This window comes from Hyperolius riggenbachi, chromosome 6, assembly GCF_040937935.1.
Source record: "Hyperolius riggenbachi isolate aHypRig1 chromosome 6, aHypRig1.pri, whole genome shotgun sequence".
In the NCBI taxonomy this organism is placed as follows: domain Eukaryota; kingdom Metazoa; phylum Chordata; class Amphibia; order Anura; family Hyperoliidae; genus Hyperolius; species Hyperolius riggenbachi.
This window is the reverse complement of record NC_090651.1, coordinates 171,985,506-172,011,519: the sequence shown is the minus strand read 5'-3', so window position 1 is coordinate 172,011,519 and position 26,014 is coordinate 171,985,506.

Genomic DNA, 26,014 nt, shown 5'->3' with positions numbered 1-26,014 from the left:
GTGACCTCTCCAGGGGCTGCAGGCCTGGGTGCAGCAGCTGCACTGGGTGGCCTCGGTGGCTGACGGCTCACAGGGGCAGGAGAGTCTGCCGGGGTATTGGGCTGACCTCCTTTCCAGCTGGATGGGAAAGTTCTGCGTGTATCAGACACCCAGGTAGTTGCAAAGGTCTCAGCGAGGTCTGCAGCGACAGTTGCTGACGCAGGCTTGCGCTCCAGCACAAACTGTCTTACATCAGCAGGGCAAATGTTCAGAAATTGTTCGAGGACTATCAAGTCCTCCAGGACACCATAAGACCCTTTGGTGAGGCCTAGAGTCCACTGGCGGAGTGTGGTGAGCAAGCTGCTGACCACATCTCGGTACGAATCAGAAGACTTTTTCTGCCAGGCCCTGAACTTTTTGCGATAGGCTTCTGGCGTCAGCTGGTACTTAGTAATGATAGCGTCTTTTATAGCGGCATAATCATTATCTTTCTCCGCAGGCAATTCTGCAAAAGCATCAAGCGCTTTGTAGCGCAGCAAAGGTGTCAGATGTCTGGCCCACTGGTCTTGGGACAGACGATACTGACGCCAGGCTTTTTCAAAAGACAGCAAAAACAAGTCAATGTCTGTGTCTTTCTCAATATTAGCGAATTTAAACTTTACACTTACGGGTGGTGCAGCTCCTTCCGCAGGGAGGCTGGGCGAAGAACTCCGGCTGGCCTGTTGCACTTTTGCCATGTTTAGCTCATGCTGTCGTTGGCGCTCCCGTTCTCACTCAGCGGCATCCCTCTCCGCGTGGCGTTCTGCAGCAGCAGCCTTGCGTTCTGCAGATTGGCGCTCCCGTTCCTCTCGTGCTTCCATGTACTTTTCCAGGTCAGTCTCCATCAGCTTTCGTAATGCCTGCTGCATTACCGGGTCAGCACCCATGGACAGTCCAATACTGGCCAGCTCCGGGCGAGTACTTTCAGAAACTCTGGGATTGGGGACCATACTGACATTCTCCTGCGTAACTGTTAATGCAGGGCCCTCAGGATGCACAACCTCTGTACGGTCAGGATTCTCAGTCTCTGGTTCCCATCGATTTGGGTCAGATGGGCCGGCGTCTACCTCAGCAGACACTTCCAGCTCCCGCAGTTGCTGGGTATCCCATTGAAACAAGTCTGTTACCAGGTCCTGTTGTTTCCTGCGGCCGACGTCAATGCCTCTCGCTTGGCAAAGATTTTGCAGGTCTGACAAGCACATGTTCTTGTAGTTCCCGGACATTTCCATGCCAAATAAAATAAAACTTTTGGGGAGGGGTACTGGCTACACAGTCTCTCTGTATATATAAAAAATATATTGCCTTCCAGCTACACCAACGAATTAGTTCGTTTCTGGATAGCGCTAGCGCTATCTTAGATACTTTTCAGCACAACACAGGTCCCAACTGCTGCCAAACACTGTCACTGGAGCCCTAGTGGTCAGACCGCAAATGGCCTTCCAAACGGTGCCAGCACACGGATCGTGCGAACTCTGGTTGCAGTCAATGCGCAGGAACCGTTTGGAATTGGCCGCAGACAAACCAGAAGGGAGCCTGTGGGGTATTGTAATTACAACTTTAAACACTAGTTCAGGGTATCTGCCACCACCTCTGTTACCATGGGACAGAGGAGCCTGTTGACTGTCTGAGCCTAGATCTACAAATACAACAGTTAAAACACGCTGTATTCTGTCTAGCCAACAACAAACAATAGTAGCGTCTCTTCAGAGACCTGGGATCAGTTCTGTGTGTGCTGAATAATAGGGTAGCTAGAACAACAACTGACGATAGCGTCGGTTTATTGAAAGCAATATAAATAATTATTATATACAGACAATTATTAAAATCAACAATTATTAAAACAGTAATAGACAGTATGAAAAATAAAAGACGGGAGAAAAAATACTTAGTTCCTGGAAAGATGTCCTTTAGTGGGAAAACTTGTAAAGTTCTTGGTTTCAATCAAAGTTCAGAGTTCCTTTTGTTCAGTTCAGCAAAGTTTAAAATCCAAGCAATATGGAAAATGTCCTTTGTTCAGTTTCAGCAAAGATGGCCGATCAAGATGGCCGCTAGCCATGTGTCCTGTGTTTCAGCTTAGACAAGATGGCCACCACTTGTTCCTCACGGTGGCCATGTGTTCATGAAGGTGGAAAAATGGAGGAATGAGGGGAGGGCCCCTCGCAGATACTTTTGAGGAAGCTGGTTTGGGGGTGTGGCAATGCTGGCCCCCTCTGAGTTACCAACAAATGACAGCTCATTCCCTCTGAGAGATTTTAGGGATAAACTTATGAAATGCTGTAACTCCTGAACCATACACGTTATATTTAGGGGGTAACAGCTTCATACTTGTTGGAAAATACAGATTAATATGACATCAGACATGGCTAAGCCAGCGGGTCAGGCTCCTGAGAAGATTCATATCTCAATAACCGGATGGGATATCACAATGAATGTCATATCAGCACGATGGCCAGATTTTACCGAACAAGACGATATGAATTTTATAGCTGTGCGACATATGGTTTTCGTATACCGACAGGAAATCATAGCACCCATGCTTTTCTTATGGCTGGCTAAGTGGCTCCGGCCAGTCTGGGAAAGAAGCAGGTTTTGAATAGCCCCCTGCTGGGATTAGCTTCCTGAGCACAAGGGTTTGTTCCTGCTCATTAGCATATCAAATCCTGCAGTTAAGCAGAGGCTCCTACACAATCAATCCCGATTCTAGTGATCTGAAGCGCAATCGATGCAGAGAATCGAGTGCGATCGCTTTTTTTTCACGGGCGGTTCCAGGACGCGTCTGCGGCCCCGCAAACGTCCGTGACATATGGGTTATAAAAAGTAGGAAAACATGTTTTTGTTGAAAATTTTGTCAGAGTTTTAAACCGCTTTAAACTAGGATCTGGGGGGAGGCGAGGGGGTAAAGTCTCAATAGTAGACAAGATAAGGTAAAAAGACAGTGGGAGCCTAACATGGGGGTGGAGAGGGGGGTGGGGACAGTGTAAAGAGTAAGGAGGTTGGTAAAATTTCAAGTAGCCCATTACATATAAACAAAATTGGAAGATGTAGTGGTAAAAATATAAAGTGCATGGTAACAAATGCTCGGAGCCTTGCAAATAAAATGGACGAACTAGAGTTCATTCTGATTGACAAAAGCTATGACATTGTGGGAATAACCGAGACATGGATGGATGAAAGCAATGACTGGATAGCGAATTTAGAGGGATACAATGTGTTTAGGAAGTATAGAACAGGGAAAAAAGGTGGAGGGGTTTGTCTCTTTGTTAAGAACTCTTTTACAGGTGTCCTAAACGATGAGATGAATTAACATTGCGAAGATGTGGAGTCCGTTTGGGTAAATATTCATGGTGGAAATAAAGGTTGCCAATTGCTTATTGGGGTATGCTACAGGCCACCACATATTCATGAAGCTGCAGAACTGCAATTACTACAGCAGACTGAAAAAGCTGCAAGTAAAAATGAGGTCATAGTTATGGGTGACTTCAACTTTCCAAACATTGACTGGGGTATTGAGGCTACCCATTATGGTAAAAGCAGCAGATTTCTGGCATCACTACAGGACAGTTACCTGACACAGATGGTAACGGAACCAACTAGGGGGAATGCGTTAGTGGATTTGATCGTTTCAAATACACCAGATAATGTATCAAATGTGCAGGTTCAAGAACATTTGGATAATAGTGATCACAACATGATAACGTTTGATCTGGTGACTGAGAGGCCACGGGGCAGCGGGACCACTAAAACTATTAATTTTAGAAAAGCAAAGTTCAATCAACTCAGGCAGGCACTAGGTTTGGTGAACTGGGATAATGTACTACAAGGGGAGGACATTGAAGGGAAATGGCAAGCTTTTAAACGTATTCTCAATCAATATTGTAGTTTGTATATCCCATATGGAAACAAAACGTCTAGGAACAAAAAAAGGCCTCTATGGATGAATAGAAACTTAGAGATAAAATGAAGAAGAAAAAGAATGCCTATAAGGTCCTAAAACAGGAGGGGACTGAGGCTGCATAAAGGAATTATAAGTAGTGCAATATAAGTTGTAAAAAAGAAATTAGGCAGGCAAAGATTGAAGCTGAAAAACAAATCGCTAGGGATATCAAATCTAACCCAAAGAAGTTTTACAAGTACACCAACTCCAAAAAAAGAAAGGTTGACTGTATAGGACTCCTAAAGGATGAGGGTGGGAACTTAATGTTGGATTACCAAGGTAAGGCAGAGTTATTAAATGCTTTCTTTGCTTCTGTCTTCACAAGGGAAACATCACTGTTGCAAATTTCAGATGAAGAGTCTCAATCTTCCAACTGTACTTAACGCAGGAAGAAGTGAAAGCAAAACTAAATAAATTAAAAACAGACAAGGCACCTGGCCCAGATGGCATGCATCCTCGGATCCTAATGGCCCATACTTACGGGCTACATTTGTAGCCTGTCGCTAGCACACGGGAGCGTGAGCGCGACAGGCCGGCGACAGCTCGTCGCCAGGTCCCTCCGCATACACACGGCGGAGGGACCTGGCAACGGATGCGAAGGAAGCTGTCGCTGATGTTCCTCCCCCCGCCGGAAACTCAGGGTATTCCCTGCTGGTTGCTGTCGCTAGTCCGCATACCCACGCGGACTAGCGACAGTTGCGGCGGCAAGTGTCGCCAGGCGATTGACCGCGCCAATCACCTGGCGACAGCAGCGACGAGCGACGGTTCTGGGTGCGCGCCCGTGTTGCGCCTCATACTCACGGGCGACCTGTCACCGCAACACACGTGCGCCGCGTGTTGCGGCGATAATTGTAGCCCGTGAGTATGGGCCATAAGGGAATTAAGTTCAGTTATAGATAAACCCCTTTATCTTATCTTTTGTGACTCTCTTTCAACTGGCAGAGTCCCAGTGGATTGGCGTACAGCCCACGTTTTCCCATTGTTTAAGAAGGGCAAAAAATCAGATCCAGGAAATTATAGACCTGTAAGCTTAAAGTGTAACTGTCGGGCATAAAATCAAAAATCAATTCTTTATTTTTATCTGGTAAACAAGTAATACGGATACTAACCAGGCAATCCAAAAGTTAAAATCTCTATTACTTTTCTTGTTTATAAATGATCATTCCCAGGTTTACCTGACTCTTATTTGGTACATTGCCACACAAAGGAAGTTGCAGGGCATGCTGGGTTGTCTGTTTTTGCTTTTTTATTTCCCCTCAGACTTAACTAATGTACAGAAGCAAAAAAGGACAACCCAGCATTCCCTGCAACTTCCTTTGTACCCGACAGTTACACTTTAACATCAGTTGTATGCAAACTATTTGAGGGGTTACTAAGAGATACTATACATGACTTCATAGTAGAAAATAATCTTATTTCGCAGCATCAGCATGGGTTTACTAAAGAAATGTCCTATTTGACTAACATGCTCAGCTTTTATGAGGTAGTGAACGCTAATGTGGATATTGGGAATGCTGTAGATGTGATATACTTGGACTTTGCAAAGGTCTTCAACACTGTTCCCCACAAAAGTCTGGTGCAAAAGTTGAGGATGCAAGGACTAGAGAAGAGTCTGTGTGCATGGATTAGGGACCTGACTAATTGACAGAAAACAAAGAGTTGTGGTCAATGGATTATACTCTAAATAGGTGACTGTTAGCAGTGGGGTCCCACAGGGGTCTGTACTGGGTCCAGTGTTCTTCAATTTATTTATTAATGACCTAGTAGATGCAGTAGAAAGCAATGTTGCTATTTTTGCAGATGATACAAAATTGTCCAGAATCATCAACTCAGAGGATGACAGTGACAAATTGCAACAGGGTCTGGATAGGATGGCTATATGGGCACATAAATGGCAGATGAAATTCAATGTTGAAAAAAACCCTGTTACTCTTACCGTTAGCGGTATTTTTTCGAGTCCCTCAGGATGGCCACATGAGAGATTCCATGTTCCTCCCCCAATGGAAACACAAGCCCAATTGTTTAAATAGCTCCTCCCCTTCCTTTACCTTCAGTTATAAAACGAGGAACCACCTGAACAAATAAACATAAACATCAATATACATATAATAACAACATAACATATAATAACAACATAAATATATTTAATTTAATTTGAACTATACAACATGGGTGGGAAATTATAGGCCATCCTGAGGGACTCGAAGAAATACTTACCCCTAGGGTGGGATAACTGCTTGTAGCACTTTTCTCCCGAACGCTTGATCTTGATTAGACAACCCGTCCACTCTATAGTGCATAATGAATGTGTTAGGAGAAGACCAGGTTGCTGCTCTACAGATCTGATCAAAGGATGTGCCTGCTCTTTCTGCCCAAGAAGTAGAGACCTTGTAGAATGTGCTGTGACTTTATGCGTAAGGGTATGTCCTGATTCTTTATAAACTTCTTTAATCCAACATGAAATTGTTTACTTGGATGCTTGTAAACCTTTGTTTGGTCCCACAAAAAGAACAAAAAGGTGATTAGATCTTCTAAAAGATTTAACTCTTTCTAAATAAGAAAGAATGGCTCTCCTCACATCCAGGCAGTGAAGCTCTTTTTCCTTTGCATTTTTTGGAAAATTGCAAAAAGATGGCAAAACAACCTCCTGTGATTTATGAAAAACAAAATGGACCTTAGGAAGATAAGTTGGATCAGGCTTCAAAATTATCTTGCAAACTCAATAGCTGCGCACTAATGATTGCTGCAAACAAGTCTCTTAAATCTGCACATAAAAAAATATATATATTCCGTAAGTAGACAGTCCAACACTTCTTCCTAAGTTCCTGGCTGCTAGTGTTGGGCGAACATCTAGATGTTCGGGTTCGGGCCGAACAGGCCGAACATGGCCGCGATGTTCGGGTGTTCGACCCGAACTCCGAACATAATGGAAGTCAATGGGGACCCGAACTTTTGTGCTTTGTAAAGCCTCCTTACATGCTACATACCCCAAATTTACAGGGTATGTGCACCTTGGGAGTGGGTACAAGAGGGAAAAAAAATTTAGCAAAAAGAGCTTATAGTTTTTGAGAAAATCGATTTTAAAGTTTCAAAGGGAAAACTGTCTTTTAAATGCGGGAAATGTCTGTTTTCTTTGCACAGGTAACATGCTTTTTGTCGGCATGCAGTCATAAATGTAATACATATAAGAGGTTCCAGGAAAAGGGACCGGTAACGCTAACCCAGCAGCAGCACACATGATGGAACAAGAGGAGGGTGGCGCAGGAGGAGAAGGCCACGCTTTGAGACACAACAACCCAGGCCTTGCATGAGGACAAGAAGCGTGCAGATAGCAATTTGCATTTTGTCGCCATGCAGTCATAAATGTAATACAGATGAGAGGTTCAATAAACAGGGACCGGAAACGCTAACCCATCACAGATGTTCATTGTTCATGTTACTTGGTTGGGGTCCGGGAGTGTTGCGTAGTCGTTTCCAATCCAGGATTGATTCATTTTAATTTGAGTCAGACGGTCTGCATTTTCTGTGGAGAGGTGGATACGCCGCCGATCTGTGACGATGCCTCCGGCAGCACTGAAACAGCGTTCCGACATAACGCTGGCTGCCGGGCAAGCCAGCACCTCTATTGCGTACATTGCCAGTTTGTGCCAGGTGTCTAGCTTCGATACCCAATAGTTGAAGGGTGCAGATGGATTGTTCAACACAGCTACGCCATCTGACATGTAGTCCTTGACCATCTTCTCCAGGCGATCGGTGTTGGAGGTGGATCTGCACGCTTGCTGTTCTGTGTGCTGCTGCATGGGTGTCAGAAAATTTTCCCACTCCAAGGACACTGCCGATACCATTCCCTTTTGGGCACTAGCTGCGGCTTGTGTTGTTTGCTGCCCTCCTGGTCGTCCTGGGTTTGCGGAAGTCAGTCTGTCGGCGTACAACTGGCTAGAGGAGGGGGAGGATGTCAATCTCCTCTCTAAAGTCTCCACAAGGGCCTGCTGGTATTCTTCCATTTTGACCTGTCTGGCTCTTTCTTCAAGCAGTTTTGGAACATTGTGTTTGTACCGTGGATCCAGAAGGGTATAAACCCAGTAATTGGTGTTGTCCAGAATGCGCACAATGCGTGGGTCGCGTTCAATGCAGTCCAAGGCCAAAGAGGTCATAGCCTAGGGTCACAAAACCTGTTTATTGGGCAATTTCAATGGTGGCGAGTCTGACGTACATAAATCGCAGCAATGGCCGTTAGCAACGTCTGAATCTCACGAAATGTCTCATGCAGGTAGAAGACATATTGTTAGACTTGGGCTCCAAAGATGGGTTCCCTACATCTCTGCAAACCAGAGTTACAGGGCTCCAAATTTGGTAAAATCCCCCATAGGCTTTCATTGGGCCTCCTATTTACAGTTCCAAAATCTCACATCTTTTCAAAGGGCAATTACTCAGCAGTGGCAAATTTTCTAGCATTGTAGGGACCCTTAGGGGGAACATGACTGGTGAGTTTCGGGCCCCAAGGCCGAAGAGGTCATAGCCTAGGGTCACAAAAACCTGTTTATTGGGGCTATTTCAATGGTAGTGATGGTGACGTACATAAATCGCAGCAATGGCCGTTAGCAAAGTCTGAATCTCACGAAATGTCTCATGCAGGTAGAAGACATATTGTTAGACTTGGATTCCAAAGATGGGGTCCATACATCTCTGCAAACCAGAGTTACAGGGGTCCAAAATTGGTAAAATCCCCCATAGGATTTCATTGGCTCCCTATTTCACTTTCCAAAATCTCACATCTTTTCAAAGGGCAATGGCTCAGCAGTACCAAATTTTCTAGCATTGTAGGGACCCTTAGGGGGAACATGACTGGTGAGTTTCGGGCCCCTAGGCCGAAGAGGTCATAGCTTAGGGTCACAAAAACCTGTTTATTGGGGCTATTTCAATGGTAGCGATGGTGACGTACATAAATCGCAGCAATGGCCGTTAGCAAAGTCTGAATCTCACGAAATGTCTCATGCAGGTAGAAGACATATTGTTAGACTTGGATTCCAAAGATGGGGTCCCTACATCTCTGCAAACCAGAGTTACAGGGGTCCAAAATTGGTAAAATCCCCCATAGGATTTCATTGGCTCCCTATTTCACTTTCCAAAATCTCACATCTTTTCAAAGGGCAATGGCTCAGCAGTACCAAATTTTCTAGCATTGTAGGGACCCTTAGGGGGAACATGACTGGTGAGTTTCGGGCCCCTAGGCCGAAGAGGTCATAGCCTAGGGTCACAAAAACCTGTTTATTTGGGCTATTTCAATGGTAGTGATGGTGGCGTACATAAATCTCAGCCATGGCCGTTAGCAACGTCTGAATCTCACGAAATGTCTCATGCAGGTAGAAGACATATTGTTAGACTTAGATTCCAAAGATGGGGTCCCTACATCTCTGCAAACCAGAGTTACAGGGGTCCAAAATTGGTAAAATCCCCCATAGGATTTCATTGGCTCCCTATTTCACTTTCCAAAATCTCACATCTTTTCAAAGGGCAATGGCTCAGCAGTACCAAATTTTCTAGCATTGTAGGGACCCTTAGGGGGAACATGACTGGTGAGTTTCGGGCCCCTAGGCCGAAGAGGTCATAGCCTAGGGTCACAAAAACCTGTTTATTTGGGCTATTTCAATGGTAGTGATGGTGGCGTACATAAATCTCAGCCATGGCCGTTAGCAACGTCTGAATCTCACGAAATGTCTCATGCAGGTAGAAGACATATTGTTAGACTTAGATTCCAAAGATGGGGTCCCTACATCTCTGCAAACCAGAGTTACAGGGGTCCAAAATTGGTAAAATCCCCCATAGGCTTTCATTGGGCCTCCTATTTACCGTTCCAAAATCTCACACCATTTCAAAGGGCAATGGCTCAGCAGTGGCAAAACTCACCAGTCATGTTCCCCCTAAGGGTCCCTACAATGCTAGAAAATTTGGTACTGCTGAGCCATTGCCCTTTGAAAAGATGTGAGATTTTGGAAAGTGAAATAGGGAGCCAATGAAATCCTATGGGGGATTTTACCAATTTTGGACCCCTGTAACTCTGGTTTGCAGAGATGTAGGGACCCCATCTTTGGAATCCAAGTCTAACAATATGTCTTCTACCTGCATGAGACATTTCGTGAGATTCAGACTTTGCTAACGGCCATTGCTGCGATTTATGTACGTCACCATCGCTATCATTGAAATAGCCCCAATAAACAGGTTTTTGTGACCCTAGGCTATGACCTCTTCGGCCTAGGGGCCCGAAACTCACCAGTCATGTTCCCCCTAAGGGTCCCTACAATGCTAGAAAATTTGGTACTGCTGAGCCATTGCCCTTTGAAAAGATGTGAGATTTTGGAAAGTGAAATAGGGAGCCAATGAAATCCTATGGGGGATTTTACCAATTTTGGACCCCTGTAACTCTGGTTTGCAGAGATGTAGGGACCCCATCTTTGGAATCCAAGTCTAACAATATGTCTTCTACCTGCATGAGACATTTCGTGAGATTCAGACTTTGCTAACGGCCATTGCTGCGATTTATGTACGTCACCATCACTACCATTGAAATAGCCCCAATAAACAGGTTTTTGTGACCCTAGGCTATGACCTCTTCGGCCTAGGGGCCCGAAACTCACCAGTCATGTTCCCCCTAAGGGTCCCTACAATGCTAGAAAATTTGGTACTGCTGAGCCATTGCCCTTTGAAAAGATGTGAGATTTTGGAAAGTGAAATAGGGAGCCAATGAAATCCTATGGGGGATTTTACCAATTTTGGACCCCTGTAACTCTGGTTTGCAGAGATGTAGGGACCCCATCTTTAGAATCCAAGTCTAACAATATGTCTTCTACCTGCATGAGACATTTCGTGAGATTCAGACTTTGCTAACGGCCATTGCTGCGATTTATGTACGTCACCATCACTACCATTGAAATAGCCCCAATAAACAGGTTTTTGTGACCCTAGGCTATGACCTCTTCGGCCTAGGGGCCCGAAACTCACCAGTCATGTTCCCCCTAAGGGTCCCTACAATGCTAGAAAATTTGCCACTGCTGAGTAATTGCCCTTTGAAAAGATGTGAGATTTTGGAACTGTAAATAGGAGGCCCAATGAAAGCCTATGGGGGATTTTACCAAATTTGGAGCCCTGTAACTCTGGTTTGCAGAGATGTAGGGAACCCATCTTTGGAGCCCAAGTCTAACAATATGTCTTCTACCTGCATGAGACATTTCGTGAGATTCAGACGTTGCTAACGGCCATTGCTGCGATTTATGTACGTCAGACTCGCCACCATTGAAATTGCCCAATAAACAGGTTTTGTGACCCTAGGCTATGACCTCTTCGGCCTAGGACTGCATTGAACAAGACCCACGCATTGTGCGCATTCTGGACAACACCAATTACTGGGTTTATACCCTTCTGGATCCACGGTACAAACACAATGTTCCAAAACTGCTTGAAGAAAGAGCCAGACAGGTCAAAATGGAAGAATACCAGCAGGCCCTTGTGGAGACTTTAGAGAGGAGATTGACATCCTCCCCCTCCTCTAGCCAGTTGTACGCCGACAGACTGACTTCCGCAAACCCAGGACGACCAGGAGGGCAGCAAACAACACAAGCCGCAGCTAGTGCCCAAAAGGGAATGGTATCGGCAGTGTCCTTGGAGTGGGAAAATTTTCTGACACCCATGCAGCAGCACACAGAACAGCAAGCGTGCAGATCCACCTCCAACACCGATCGCCTGGAGAAGATGGTCAAGGACTACATGTCAGATGGCGTAGCTGTGTTGAACAATCCATCTGCACCCTTCAACTATTGGGTATCGAAGCTAGACACCTGGCACAAACTGGCAATGTACGCAATAGAGGTGCTGGCTTGCCCGGCAGCCAGCGTTATGTCGGAACGCTGTTTCAGTGCTGCCGGAGGCATCGTCACAGATCGGCGGCGTATCCGCCTCTCCACAGAAAATGCAGACCGTCTGACTCAAATTAAAATGAATCAATCCTGGATTGGAAACGACTACGCAACACTCCCGGACCCCAACCAAGTAACATGAACAATGAACATCTGTGATGGGTTAGCGTTTCCGGTCCCTGTTTATTGAACCTCTCATCTGTATTACATTTATGACTGCATGGCGACAAAATGCAAATTGCTATCCGCACGCTTCTTGTCCTCATGCAAGGCCTGGGTTGTTGTGTCTCAAAGCGTGGCCTTCTCCTCCTGCGCCACCCTCCTCTTGTTCCATCACGTGTGCTGCTGCTGGGTTAGCGTTACCGGTCCCTTTTCCTGGAACCTCTTATATGTATTACATTTATGACTGCATGCCGACAAAAAGCATGTTACCTGTGCAAAGAAAACAGACATTTCCCGCATTTAAAAGACAGTTTTCCCTTTGAAACTTTAAAATCGATTTTCTCAAAAACGATAAGCTCTTTTTGCTAAATTTTTTTTTCCTCTTGTACCCACTCCCAAGGTGCACATACCCTGTAAATTTGGGGTATGTAGCATGTAAGGAGGCTTTACAAAGCACGAAAGTTCAGGTCCCCATTGACTTCCATTATGTTCGGAGTTCGGCCATGTTCGGCCCGAACCCGAACATCTAGATGTTCGCCCAACACTACACGTGACCCGTTCGGCCAATCACAGCGCTAGCCGAACGTTCGGGTAACGTTCGGCCATGCGCTCTTAGTTCGGCCATATGGCCGAACAGTTTGGCCGAACACCATCAGGTGTTCGGCCGAACCCGAACATCACCCGAACAGGGTGATGTTCTGCAGAACCCGAACAGTGGCGAACACTGTTCGCCCAACACTACTGGCTGCTTTGCCACTGATCACCTTCGGTGAGATATCACCACCACCACACCCCTCACAGTGGGCACTCACCGCTATTATATGACCCTCTGCTAGATAGGTCTTCAGCGCTTATGGGGTCATCAGGCCGCCCTCAGCCACTCAGAAATCTTGTCCACTCTATTCAACTTGTTGCAGGATCATAAACACCTCTAAAACATAATCAGAGCTCTCATAGCGTAACACTGTAAAATCAATTTATTTTAAAAAGGTTGCACACTTACAAACATGAGGCTTGGTGTCGGTCAATTATAGGACAAGAGAGAGAAATGATAATCCCGGGAACATAATTATGCCTTTGTAACAGATTTCAATAGTCAATACAAAACCTTTGAAAATATTGTAGAAAAGCACTGGGAAATACTCCTCTCAGATGCAGACCTGAGTAAGATTTTGCCCATAAGGCCTAAATTTATCTATAGAAGGGCCCCCAACCTCAAAAATATTTTGGCCCCTAGTTGTGTGGAGCCAAAAAAAAATGCCACCAAAATTTAGGGGGTGGCAGCGGCCTGGCTTTCATCCATGTAGGGATTGTAAAGGGTGTAGGGAGGCCAGAAATGGATACAGTGGTAGGCTATTCCAATCATAAAAGTATCAAGATAAGGGATTTCATCACTTGTAATGACAAGTTTGTTGTATATTTGGCTTGGTGCCCCTGCGGGTTTCAATATTTAGGGAGGACCACCAGAACCCTTAAAGAAAGGATTGGGGAGCATTTGCGTAATATAAAAAAGGGGTTGATGAGCCACACGCTGTCGGCCCATTTTAACCACTTCCCGACCGCCTAACGCACAGGGGCGGCCGGGAAGTGGAGCCCGCAATGACCAGCTCACCCACAGAGGCGGCGGTCCTTGTAAGGGCATGGGCGGAGCGATCGCGTCATCCGTGACGCGATCCTCCGCCGGCGCCTGTCACCGCTCACCCGCCGCAACATCCCGCCGGCCATACGGAAGCGCCGGCGGGATGTTAACCCCGCGATCGCCGCATACAAAGTGTATAATACACTTTGTAATGTTTACAAAGTGTATTATACAGGCTGCCTCCTGCCCTGGTGGTCCCAATGTCCGAGGGACCACCAGGGCAGGCTGCAGCCACCCTATGTCGCACCCAAGCACACTGATTTCTCCCCCCCCTGCCCCAGATCGCCCACAGCACCCCTCAGACCCCCCCCCCTGCCCACCCCCCAGACCCCTGTTTGCACCCAATCACCCCCCTAATCACCCATCAATCACTCCCTGTCACTATCTGTAAACGCTATTTTTTTTATCCCCCCCCCTGCCCCCTGCCCCCTCCTGATCACCCCCCACCCCTCAGATTCTCCCCAGACCCCCCCTCCCTGTGTACTGTATGCATCTATCCCCCTGATCACCTGTCAATCACCTGTCAATCACCCATCAATCACCCATCAATTACCCCCTGTCACTGCCACCCATCAATCAGCCCCTAACCTGCCCCTTGCGGGCAATCTGATCACCCACCCACACCAATAGATCGCCCGCAGATCCGACGTCAGATCACCTCCCAAGTGCAGTGTTTACATCTGTTATCTACCCTAAACACCCACTAATTACCCATCAATCACCCATCAATCACCCCCTATCACCACCTGTCACTGTTACCCATCAGATCAGACCCTAATCTGCCCCTTGCGGGCACCCAATCACCCGCCTACACGCTCAGATTGCCCTCAGACCCCCCTTATCAATTCGCCAGTGCAATATTTACATCTGTGCTTCCCTGTAATAACCCAGTGATCACCTGTCAATCACCTGTCAATCACCCATCAATCACCCCCTTCACTGCCACCCATCAATCACCCCCTTGCACTGCCACCCATCAATCTGCCCCTAACCTGCCCCTTGCGGGCAATCTGATCACCCACCCACACCAATAGATCGCCCGCAGATCCGACGTCAGATCACCTCCCAAGTGCAGTGTTTACATCTGTTATCTACCCTAAACACCCACTAATTACCCATCAATCACCCCCTATCACCACCTGTCACTGTTACCCATCAGATCAGACCCCAATCTGCCCCTTGCGGGCACCCAATCACCCGCCTACACGCTCAGATTGCCCTCAGACCCCCCTTATCAATTCGCCAGTGCAATATTTACATCTGTGCTTCCCTGTAATAACCCACTGATCACCTGTCAATCACCCATCAATCACCCCCTGTCACTGCCACCCATCAATCACCCCCTGGCACTGCCACCCATCAATCACCCCCTGTCACTGCCACTCATAAATCACCCCTTAACCTGCCCCTTGCGGGCAATCTGATCACCCACCCACACCAATAGTTCGCCCGCAGATCCGACGTCAGATCACCTCCCAAGTGCAGTGTTTATATCTGTTCTCTACCCTAAACACCCACTAATTACCCATCAATCAACCCCTGTCACTGCTACCTATCAGATTAGACCCCTATCTGCCCCTAGGGCACTCAATCACCCGCCCACACCCTCAGAATGCCCTCAGGCCCCAGCCCTGATCACTTCGCCAGTGCATTGCTTGCATCTATTCCCCCCTCTAATCACACCTTGAGACACCCATCAATCACCTCCTGTCACCCCCTAGCACACCTACCCATCAGATCAGGCCCTAATTTGCCCCGTGTGGGCTCCTGATCACTCGGCCAAACCCTCAGATCCCCCTCAGACCCCCTTCCGATCACCTCCCCAGTGCATTGATTGCATCTATTTTCCCCTCTAACCACCCCCTGAGACACCCATCAATCACCTCCTGTCACCCCCCTAGCACTCCTAACCATCAGATCAGGCCCAATACAACCTGTCATCTAAAAGGCCACCCTGCATATGACTGGTTCCACAAAATTCGCCCCCTCATAGACCACCTGTCATAAAAATTTGCAGATGCTTATACCCCTGAACAGTCATTTTTAGACATTTGGTTTCCAGACTACTTACGGTTTTGGGCCCGTAAAATGCCAGGGCGGTATAGGAACCCCACAAACTGACCCCATTTTAGAAAAAAGACACCCCAATGTATTCTGTTAGGTATATGACAAGTTCATTGAAGATTTTATTTTTTGTCAAAAGTTAGCGGAAATTGATTTTTTTTTTTCACAAAGTGTCATTTTTCACTAACTTGTGACAAAAAATAAAATCTTCTATGAACTCGCCATACACCTAACGGAATACCTTGGGGTGTCTTCTTTCTAAAATGGGGTCACTTGTGGGGTTCCTATACTGCCCTGGCATTTTAGGGGCCCTAAACCGTGAGGAGTAGTCTAGAAAACAAATGCCTCAAAATGACCTGTGATTAGGACGTTGGGCCCCTTAGCGCACCTAGGCTGCAAAAAAGTGTCACACATGTGGTATCGCCGTACTCAGGAGAAGTAGTATAATGTGTTTTGGGGTGTATTTTTACACATACCCATGCTGGGCGGGAGAAATCTCTCTGTAAATGGACAATTGTGTGTAAAAAAAATCAAACAATTGTCATTTACAGAGATATTTCTCCCACCCAGCATGGGTATGTGTAAAAATACACCCCAAAACACATTATACTACTTCTCCTGAGTATGGCGGTACCACATATGTGGCACTTTTTTACACCCTAAGTACGCTAAGGGGCCCAAAGTCCAATGAGTACCTTTAGGATTTCACAGGTCATTTTGCGACATTTGGTTTCAAGACTACTCCTCACGGTTTAGGGCCCCTAAAATGCCAGGGCAGTATAGGAACCCCACAAATGACCCCATTCTAGAAAGAAGACACCCAAACGTATTCCGTTAGGAGTATGGTGAGTTCATAGAAGATTTTATTTTTTGTCATAAGTTAGCGGAAAATGACACTTTGTGAAAAAAAACAATTAAAATCAATTTCCGCTAACTTGTGACAAAGAATAAAAACTTCTATGAACTCACCATACTCCTAACGGAATACCTTGGGGTGTCTTCTTTCTAAAATGGGGTCATTAGTGGGGTTCCTATACTGCCCTGGCATTTTAGGGGCCCTAAACCGTGAGAAGTAGTCTTGAAACAAAAATGACCTGTGAAATCCTAAAGGTACTCATTGGACTTTGGGCCCATTAGCGCAGTTAGGCTGCAAAAAAGTGCCAATCATGTGGTATCGCCGTACTCGGGAGAAGTAGTATAATGTGTTTTGGGGTGTATTTTTACACATACCCATGCTGGGTGGGAAAAATACCTCTGTAAATGACAATCTTTCGATTTTTTTACACACAATTGTCCATTTACAGAGTTATTACTCCCACCCAGCATGGGTATGTATAAAAATACACCCCAAAACACATTGTACTACTTCTCCCGAGTACGGCGATACCACATGTGTGGCACTTTTTTGCACCCTAACTGCGCTAAGGGGCCCAAAGTCCAATGAGTACCTTTAGGATTTCATAGGTCATTTTGAGAAATTTTGTTTCAAGACTACTCCTCACGGTTTAGGGCCCCTAAAATGCCAGGACAGTATAGGAACCCCACAAATGACTCCATTTTAGAAAGAAGACACCCCAAGGTATTCTGTTAGTAGTACGGTGAGTTCATAGAAGATTTTATTTTTTGTCACAAGTTAGCGGAAATTGATTTTTATTGGTTTTTTCACAAAGTGTAATTTTCCGCTAACTTGTGACAAAAAATAAAATCTTCTATGAACTCACCGTACTACTAACGGAATACCTTGGGGTGTCTTCTTTCTAAAATGGGGTCATTTGTGGGGTTCCTATACTGTCCTGGCATTTTAGGGGCCCTAAACCGTGAGGAGTAGTCTTGAAAACAAATGTCTGAAAATGACCTGTGAAATCCTAAAGGTACTCATTGGACTTTGGGCCCCTTAGCGCAGTTAGGGTGCAAAAAAGTGCCACACATGTGGTATCGCCGTACTCAGGAGAAGTAGTATAATGTGTTTTGGGGTGTATTTTTACACATACCCATGCTGAGTGGGAGAAAGATCTCTGTAAATGGACAATTGTGTGTAAACATTTTTTAAAAATTGTCATTTACAGAGATATTTCTCCCACCCAGCATCGGTATGTGTAAAAATACACCCCAAAACACATTATACTACTTCTCCTGAGTACGGCAATACCACATGTGTGGCACTTTTTTGCAGCCTAACTGCGCTAAGGGGCCCAAAGTCCAATGAGCACCTTTAGGCTTTACAGGGGTGCTTACAAATTAGCACCCTCCAAAATGCGAGGACAGTAAACACACCCCACAAATGACCTCATTTTGGAAAGTAGACACTTCAAGGTATTCAGAGAGGGGCATGATGAGTCCGTGGCAGATTTCATTTTTTTTTTGTCGCAAGTTAGAAGAAATGGAAACTTTTTTTTTTTTTTTGTCACAAAGTGTCATTTTCCGCTTACTTGTGATAAAAATTAATATCTTCTATGAACTCACTATGCCTCTCAGTGAATACTTTGGGATGTCTTCTTTCCAAAATGGGGTCATTTGGGGGGTATTTATACTATCCTGGAATTCTAGCCCCTCATGAAACATGACAGGTGCTCAGAAAAGCCAGAGATGCTTCAAAATGGGAAAATTCACTTTTTGCACCATAGTTTGTAAACGCTATAACTTTTACCCAAACCAATAAATATACACTGAATGGGTTTTTTTTTATCAAAAACATGTTTGTCCACATTTTTCGCGCTGCATGTATACAGAAATTTTACTTTATTTGAAAAATGTCAGCACAGAAAGTTAAAAAAATCATTTTTTTGCCAAAATTCATGTCTTTTTTGATGAATATAATAAAAAGCAAAAATCGCAGGAGCAATCAGATAGCACCAAAAGAAAGCTTTATTAGTGACAAGAAAAGGAGCCAAAATCCATTTAGGTGGTAGGTTGTATGAGCGAGCAATAACCCATGAAAGCTGCAGTGGTCTGAATGGAAAAAAGTGGCCGGTCCTTAAGGGGGGTAAAGCCCACGGTCCTCAAGTGGTTAAGAAAGTGCACAATTGCAATCCATCATTGCTATCGTTTTGTGGAGTGGAGAAAATCACCAGGCCATGGAGGGGGGGGGGGGAGATATGGTCAAAAGTGTGTCACAGAGGGAGACCAAATGGATTTATATGTTGAACACACTAAAACCTAGGGGACTCAACAGTGACATAGATTTGGTCTGCTTTTTGAGTAATGATTAAAATAATGGAGGTGAGTGGGAACCCCCCAATCGAATGCCCCCCTTTTTTGAAGTTGTTTACATATATAGGATGGGAGGTACGAGTGAATTTTTTTGGTCACGTGTTTAATCGTTTATATTTATTTTTCACTAAGTTTCATAATTTACTAACTTTTTAATAGTTTGGTGCTATCGCCTTTGGTGGGGAATTCTGAGTAGGCATGAGACTGGGAGGGCAATACACTCACCTCTAAGAAATAAAGTAAGGTATAAAGTTACAATTGAAGAATGTATGTATTTACAATTATTGATAATTTGGTTGGAAAATCTCTAGAATAGTATGATGGTGTATGTAAAGGGGACCTGATTTTCTTTGTGTACTGTTTTCCATCGATTGGAGGGTAATAATTTGAATTGTGATAACATCAATGTAAGGTCTATACCCTGATAGTGACCTCCGGGGAAGCTTAGACATTATATATAGGTAGCAGTTAGCTTTCTGTCCACAAGAGGGCCTACAATTGCAATATGCATGTCACAATAAGTGATACGCATACATAGTACAGCATGCCTATTATGGGAGTATGCGTGTCATAATACGGGATACGCATACTTAGTACGTCACGCCAATGGGAGGGTGAGTTAGACGCTATGAGAGGTGGAATGAAATGACGCCATGGTGTTACTTAGGGGAGTTGCCACGTACAGAGTGGCGTTACTAGGGGAACTTGATGCCGGAGTTAACTTCCGGGAATGCGGGATCCCCAATGGTTGACGCTACGGAAAGTAGCACTTCCGGGTATAGGGGGAAGGGGTGGAAGTAGATTCGGTATTACAATGTCACAGGGTAAAGCTGGCACACCATCTATTATTTCCGGGTGCTTGGTAAAGTGACATAGGCAGTGTCACCGGTTAGTATAGTTCGCAGATATTACCAGGACACCAGGAGTTATGAAACGCACTTTATTGTGCCAGTTTCCATAAGAAATCCAACAATTGTTTCGGGGCCACGCAGGGTCCCCCTTTATCAAGGCATGTGGTTACATGGCATGTTAAAAACCAAATACATATAAATCCTAATAATCCCCAATACCACACCCCTACCAACAAGTGACCTCATCAGCACATAACAATGATTGACAGTAATAAACATATAGTTACCAGTAGTAAACATACTAGATGATCTGCAAAATCATGACAATCTATAATTCAATGTGGTAATGCAATGTCATTAGTGCACTCTGTGCTACTATAATCTATGACCATACCTTGTGGAGATGCCCGCACCGTGCCAGGTTACACTTATTGCCAATCCTTAGATTACTTTTTGAAAGTTGTCCTGCCCCCTCCAGCCGTTACCTGTCATGTGCCCCATCAGCAACAGGTAAATGATTCCGCCCGCCGCTACCCCCAGCTAGTGGATTACGTAATCCTCGCCTCCTGATTGGTAAGCGTCATAATGACGCGACCATGCTCCATACGTAATTCTAGTCGCATGCCTATGATTCGTCCCGCGTCCATGACAACCGCATGGACGCGGACGCCACCACCGGCATGCGTAATAGATGTCGCGTGCCAAAAATTGGACAATCAACAGTAAGAGGAGCCTCTGTGCCCAGTGGCATGCTTAAAACTTAGATTGTCGCTAAGGGATTTTATACATCCAGTCTCATTTGACTGGGACGTGTTCGGTTGCTATGGACGCATTTCGCGTCATTAGCATTTGCCTGGAACGCATTTGCGTCATTGGCACGCGACCTCTATTACGCATGCCAGTGGTGGCGTCCGCGTCCATGCGGTTGTCATGGATGCGTGACGAATCATAGGCATGCAACTAGAATTACGTATGGAGCATGGTCGCGTCATTATGACGCTTACCAATCAGGAGGCAAGGATTACGTACTCCACTAGCTGGGGGTAGCGGCGGGCAGAATCATTTACCCGTTGCTGATGGGGCACATGACAGGTAACGGCTGGAGGGGGCAGGACAACTTTCAAAAAGTAATCTAAGGATTGGCAATAAGTGTAACCTGGCACGGTGCGGGCATCTCCACAAGGTATGGTCATAGATTATAGTAGCACAGAGTGCACTAATGACATTGCATTACCACATTGAATTATAGATTGTCATGATTTTGCAGATCATCTAGTATGTTTACTACTGGTAACTATATGTTTACTACTGTCAATCATTGTTATGTGCTGATGAGGTCACTTGTTGGTAGGGGAGTGGTATTGGGGATTATTAGGATTTATATGTATTTGGTTTTTAACATGCCATGTAACCACATGCCTTGATAAAGGGGGACCCTGCGTGGCCCCGAAACAATTGTTGGATTTCTTGTGGAAACTGGCACAATAAAGTGCGTTTCATAACTCCTGGTGTGCTGGTAATATCTGCGAACTAGATTCGGTATTAGGTATAAAATAACACGATAGCTTGGGCCGCGCACACTTCTGAGGAGTCGCTGTGGCGACGAAACCGGTCAAGCATACGCGACCAGATTTTAGCCATATACAGACATCAGAGGGGCCAGGTGGAGAAGCCAAGGGAGGTGAATCCAGTCAGCGCGGAAAGCCGACCCGGTGGCCTACGATTGGGGTAGAGCCCATTAAAACTCTGTGCCCGACACCAAGCCTCATGTTTGTAAGTGTGCAACCTTTTTAAAATAAATTGATTTTACAGTGTTACGCTATGAGAGCTCTGATTATGTTTTAGAGGTGTTTATGATCCTGCAACAAGTTGAATAGAGTGGACAAGATTCCTGAGTGGCTGGGGCAGCCTGATGACCCCATAAGCACTGAAGACCTATCTAGCAGAGGGTCATATAATAGCGGTGAGTGCCCACTGTGAGGGGTGTGGTGGTGGTGGTGATATCTCACCGAAGGTGATCAGTGGAAAAAGCAGCCAGGAACTTAGGAAGAAGTGTTGGACTGTCTACTCACGGAATATACATATTTTTCGTGCAGATTTAAGAGACTTGTTTGCAGCAATCATTAGTGCACAGCTATTGAGTTTGCATTGTGATTTGGTTTAAAAAGAGCAGCGCACCACCATAAGATTGTCACCCATTTTAAATATATCAGCGCGGATTTTTGTATTGTTTCAAAATTATCTTGTCTTCTATTACTGTCATCAAAGGATCTTTAACCCGTAAAGCTTGTAGGTCACTGATCCTCCTTGCAGAGGTAATTGCTACAAGAAAACCAACTTTGAATGTCAAAAGATTTAAAGAAATCTGCTCCAATGGCTCAAAAGGAAATTTCGTCAAAGTTTGCAATACCAGAGGAAGATGCCATGGCGAAACAATTTATTCTGGTACAAATTTTTCTGACTTAATGACTTTCATAAATCGCACAATTAAGGGATCTAATGCCAATCTTTTGTCAAGAAAAACAGACAAAGCTGCTATCTGAACCTTAATGGTCCCAGGAGCAAGACCTATGTCCACTCCTTTTTGTAGAAATGTCTGGTACAGCATCTCCTCTCTTTGTTTTTTTTCCTCCAAGTTTCAAAGGTTTTCCAGACTCTGAAATAAACTCTCCTAGTAAATGATTTCCTACTCCTTAATAGCATATTTATTACTTTATCAGAAACGCCCTTTCTTCTCAACAGTTCCCTCTCAGGATCCAGGCAGACAGTTGTAATCACTCTGTTTTGGGATGTTGAGCTTGCCCCTGAATCAACAGATCTGGACGTAGAGGCAGAATGAATGGATCTTCTACTGACATATCTTTCAGCTGAGGAAACCAACACCTCTTTGGCCACCAGGGTGCTATTAGAATCACCTGAGCCCTTTCTCTCGAAATTTTGCATAGAACTTTTTGAATTAGCTTGAATGGAGGGAAAGCATACATAAGTCCTTTTCCCCAGAAAATTGAAAAAGCATCTAGACGATCCGGATGCGTTCCTGTCTGCAGAGAGCAAAAATCCTGAGTTTTTGCATTCTCTGTTGTTGCGAATAGGTCCAGGACTGGACGACCCCAGCGAGTCACTATCATTTTGAATACTTCCTGATTCAGTTCCCATTTGCTCTCCAGAACTAATTGGCGACTCAAAACATCTGCCCAAACATTCAATTGTCCTTTTATGTGTACTGCCACCACTGATATTAGGTGTTCTTCTGACCATAGAAGAACTTCCTGGGCAAGCTTCATCAAGGATTCCGACCTTGTCCCCCCGTTTGTTTAGATATGACACTGTCACCATGTTGTCTGAAAAAAGAAGTACTTCTCTCTGAAACACTCTGTCCTGGAAGTTTATTAATGCCAACTTCACAGCTAGTAACTCTCTGAAATTCGAGGATTTCCTTGAAATCTGTTTTGGCCATTGTCCCTGAGCTTGCAAATGTGCACAATGAGCACCCCAACCCCAAGCACTGGCATCCGTTGTAATTCTTATAGGATTGTCCTGTCTCCATCTTCGTCACATAGAAAAATTGTTTAAATTCTTCCACCAGTCTAGAGATATTTTCACTTCCCTGGTCACATTGATAAATTGATATATTGAAGCTGGTGACTTGTCCCAATTTCTCAGAACGTGCCATTGAAAGGTCCTTGAATGAAACTGAGCCCATTCTACAGCTGGAATCGCTGACGTCATCTGACCCAATATCGACATTAAAGTTCTGATTGACAACAGATTTGCTATATGTATCTGCTCTGCCGCATTCTGCAATTTTACCATCTTCTCCTGAGTGAGAGAAATGGTTTTCATTTCTGTATCTATCACATATCCTAAAAACTTAATTCTCCTTGCTGGAATCAGCTCTGACTTTTCCCTGTTCACCATCCATCCTAGAGATTCCATAATCTGAATGCACTGATAACAGTCTCTCTCTAATAGATCCTTGTCCAAGTTCATAATCAGGAAATTGTCCAAGTATGGAATGACTCTTAACTTTTTCAGATGCATGTACTGAATCATTTCTGCAATCACCTTTGTAAAAATCCGAGGTGCTGATGTCAGTCCGAAGGGAAGTGCCCTGAATTGGTAATGCGCAACTGAGTATCCCTTCTGAATGGCAAATCTTAGATATTTTTGATGATTCACATGAATGGGCATATGCAGATATGCATCTTGAAGATCTATAGATGCCATGAACAGGTTTTTTATTAGCACATTCCTCACTGAGTAAATGCTTTCCATTAGAAATTTATTTTCTTTTATGAAACGATTCAATCTTTGGAGATTCAATATTAGTCTGTGTCCTCCTGAAGCTTTTTGCACTAGAAAAACATGGGAATAAAATCCCCCGCTTTCCTGACCCGGAGGAACTCTGCACACCACATGCTGATCTATCAATTTTGCGATAGCTTCCCACAAAAAACTTGCCTTTTTTCTGTCTGAGGGTAGATTTGTAATTCATTTTGAAATTGGGGCAGGGATAGAAACTTTAAACAATAACCGTCTTTTATTAGACTCAGAATAAACTTGTTTTTTTAAATAAGGGACCATTGGTCTGCAAATCTCTGAAGTCTTCAGCAGGTTTGGGATTTCCTAGCCTAAGTGGCCCGGAAAATTCTCTTCCTCTGCCTCTAGAAAAAGCTCATCTACCTCTGACTGATGACTGGACACCTCTTCCTCAAACGCTGGCAAAAAAAACTGGATTTGGAACGAAAAAGCCTTATGTACAACTTTTTTCTTTTTATCTGTCAATTTTTTAACTTTTTCGGCAGATCTGTTTAATACTGACTCCAGCTGTTTGCCAAAAAGAAGATCACCCTCAAATGGCATGGCACACAACCTCTGTGTCACCTTCCCATGTTTTTAACCATATTGACTTTCAGGTACCATTTTCTAACGCTGCTGCTTTAGCTGAGTAACGAAGTGCTTCAGCTGCTGCATCAGCAAGGAAAGCTACTGCTTTATACACCAAAGGAATAGCCTGGAGAAAAGTTTCATGAGGAACTCCTTTAACAAGATCTTCCTCTATAGCTTCAATCCAAGACATAAGATTGCGTGCTACACAAATAGCAGACATTTCTGGTTTAAAACAGAAAGTAGTAGCTTCCAAGCTCTTTTAATTAGGACATCTGATTTTTTGTACATTGGATCTTTCAAAAGACCAGAATCTTCAAAAGAAAGAGCTGACTCTTTTGAATACTGGGAAATGGCTGCGTCAATTTTAGGACATTTAGCCCATGGAGCTACGTCCGACTCGGCAAAGGGAAAACGTTGTTTAAAAGAGTTTGGAATAAATGGTCTACGTTCTGGGTCTTTCCATTGATCCATCAGAATTTCTTTCAGCGAGGAATGAACTGGAAAAGTCCCGCATGGCTGTACTTTCAGACCCTTATAGATTTTATCTTGAGCTGACAGTACAGGTTCAGAAATTTGTGAAATTTATGTATATATATATATATATATATATATATATATGTATATATATATATATATATATATATATATATATATATATATATATATATATAATAGGCTAAGTGCCTCAACCTTCAAGCAAGAAGAAGAAGTAGCGCCCTGCCCCCAGGGCCAGTCCAAGCAAGAACAAGAAGTAGCGCCCTGCCCCTAGGGGCGGTCCTACACTTGCCACCGAGCTTGAGGGGGTAGCGGGCAGGAAGGGGGTATTGGGCACTGCGGCGGGGAGGGGGGTCGGACCCACTCCCTCCCTCACCTGGGTCCCCCATCTGCACTCCCCCTCTAGCTTAAGTTCAGCAGCAGCCTCCGCTATTAGTAAGAGGCAGTGGGACGGGGATGACTCACCGCTTCCGCTTTCCACTGTCGTCACCTCCTGCAATGCTGTCCACTTACAATACAGTGGGCGGGATTGCAGGAAGTGACGACAGTGGAACGCACGCTGGAACGCAGAAGAGGTCAGTCATCTCCGCCCGCTGCCTCTTACTAATAGCGGCGGCGGCTGCTGTTGCTGAAGTTAAGCTGGAGGGGGAGCGCAGATGGGGACCCAGGTGAGGGAGGGGGCATCCGACCCCCCTCTCCGCCGCTGTGCCCAATACCCCCTTCCTGCCCACTACCCTCTTATGCGGCGTATGCTACACCGCGGGTCCGCTAGTTCTCATATATTGCCCTAAGAAATTCAGGTGTATCTTCAGCACAAAAAATATATTTATGAGTGTTAGAA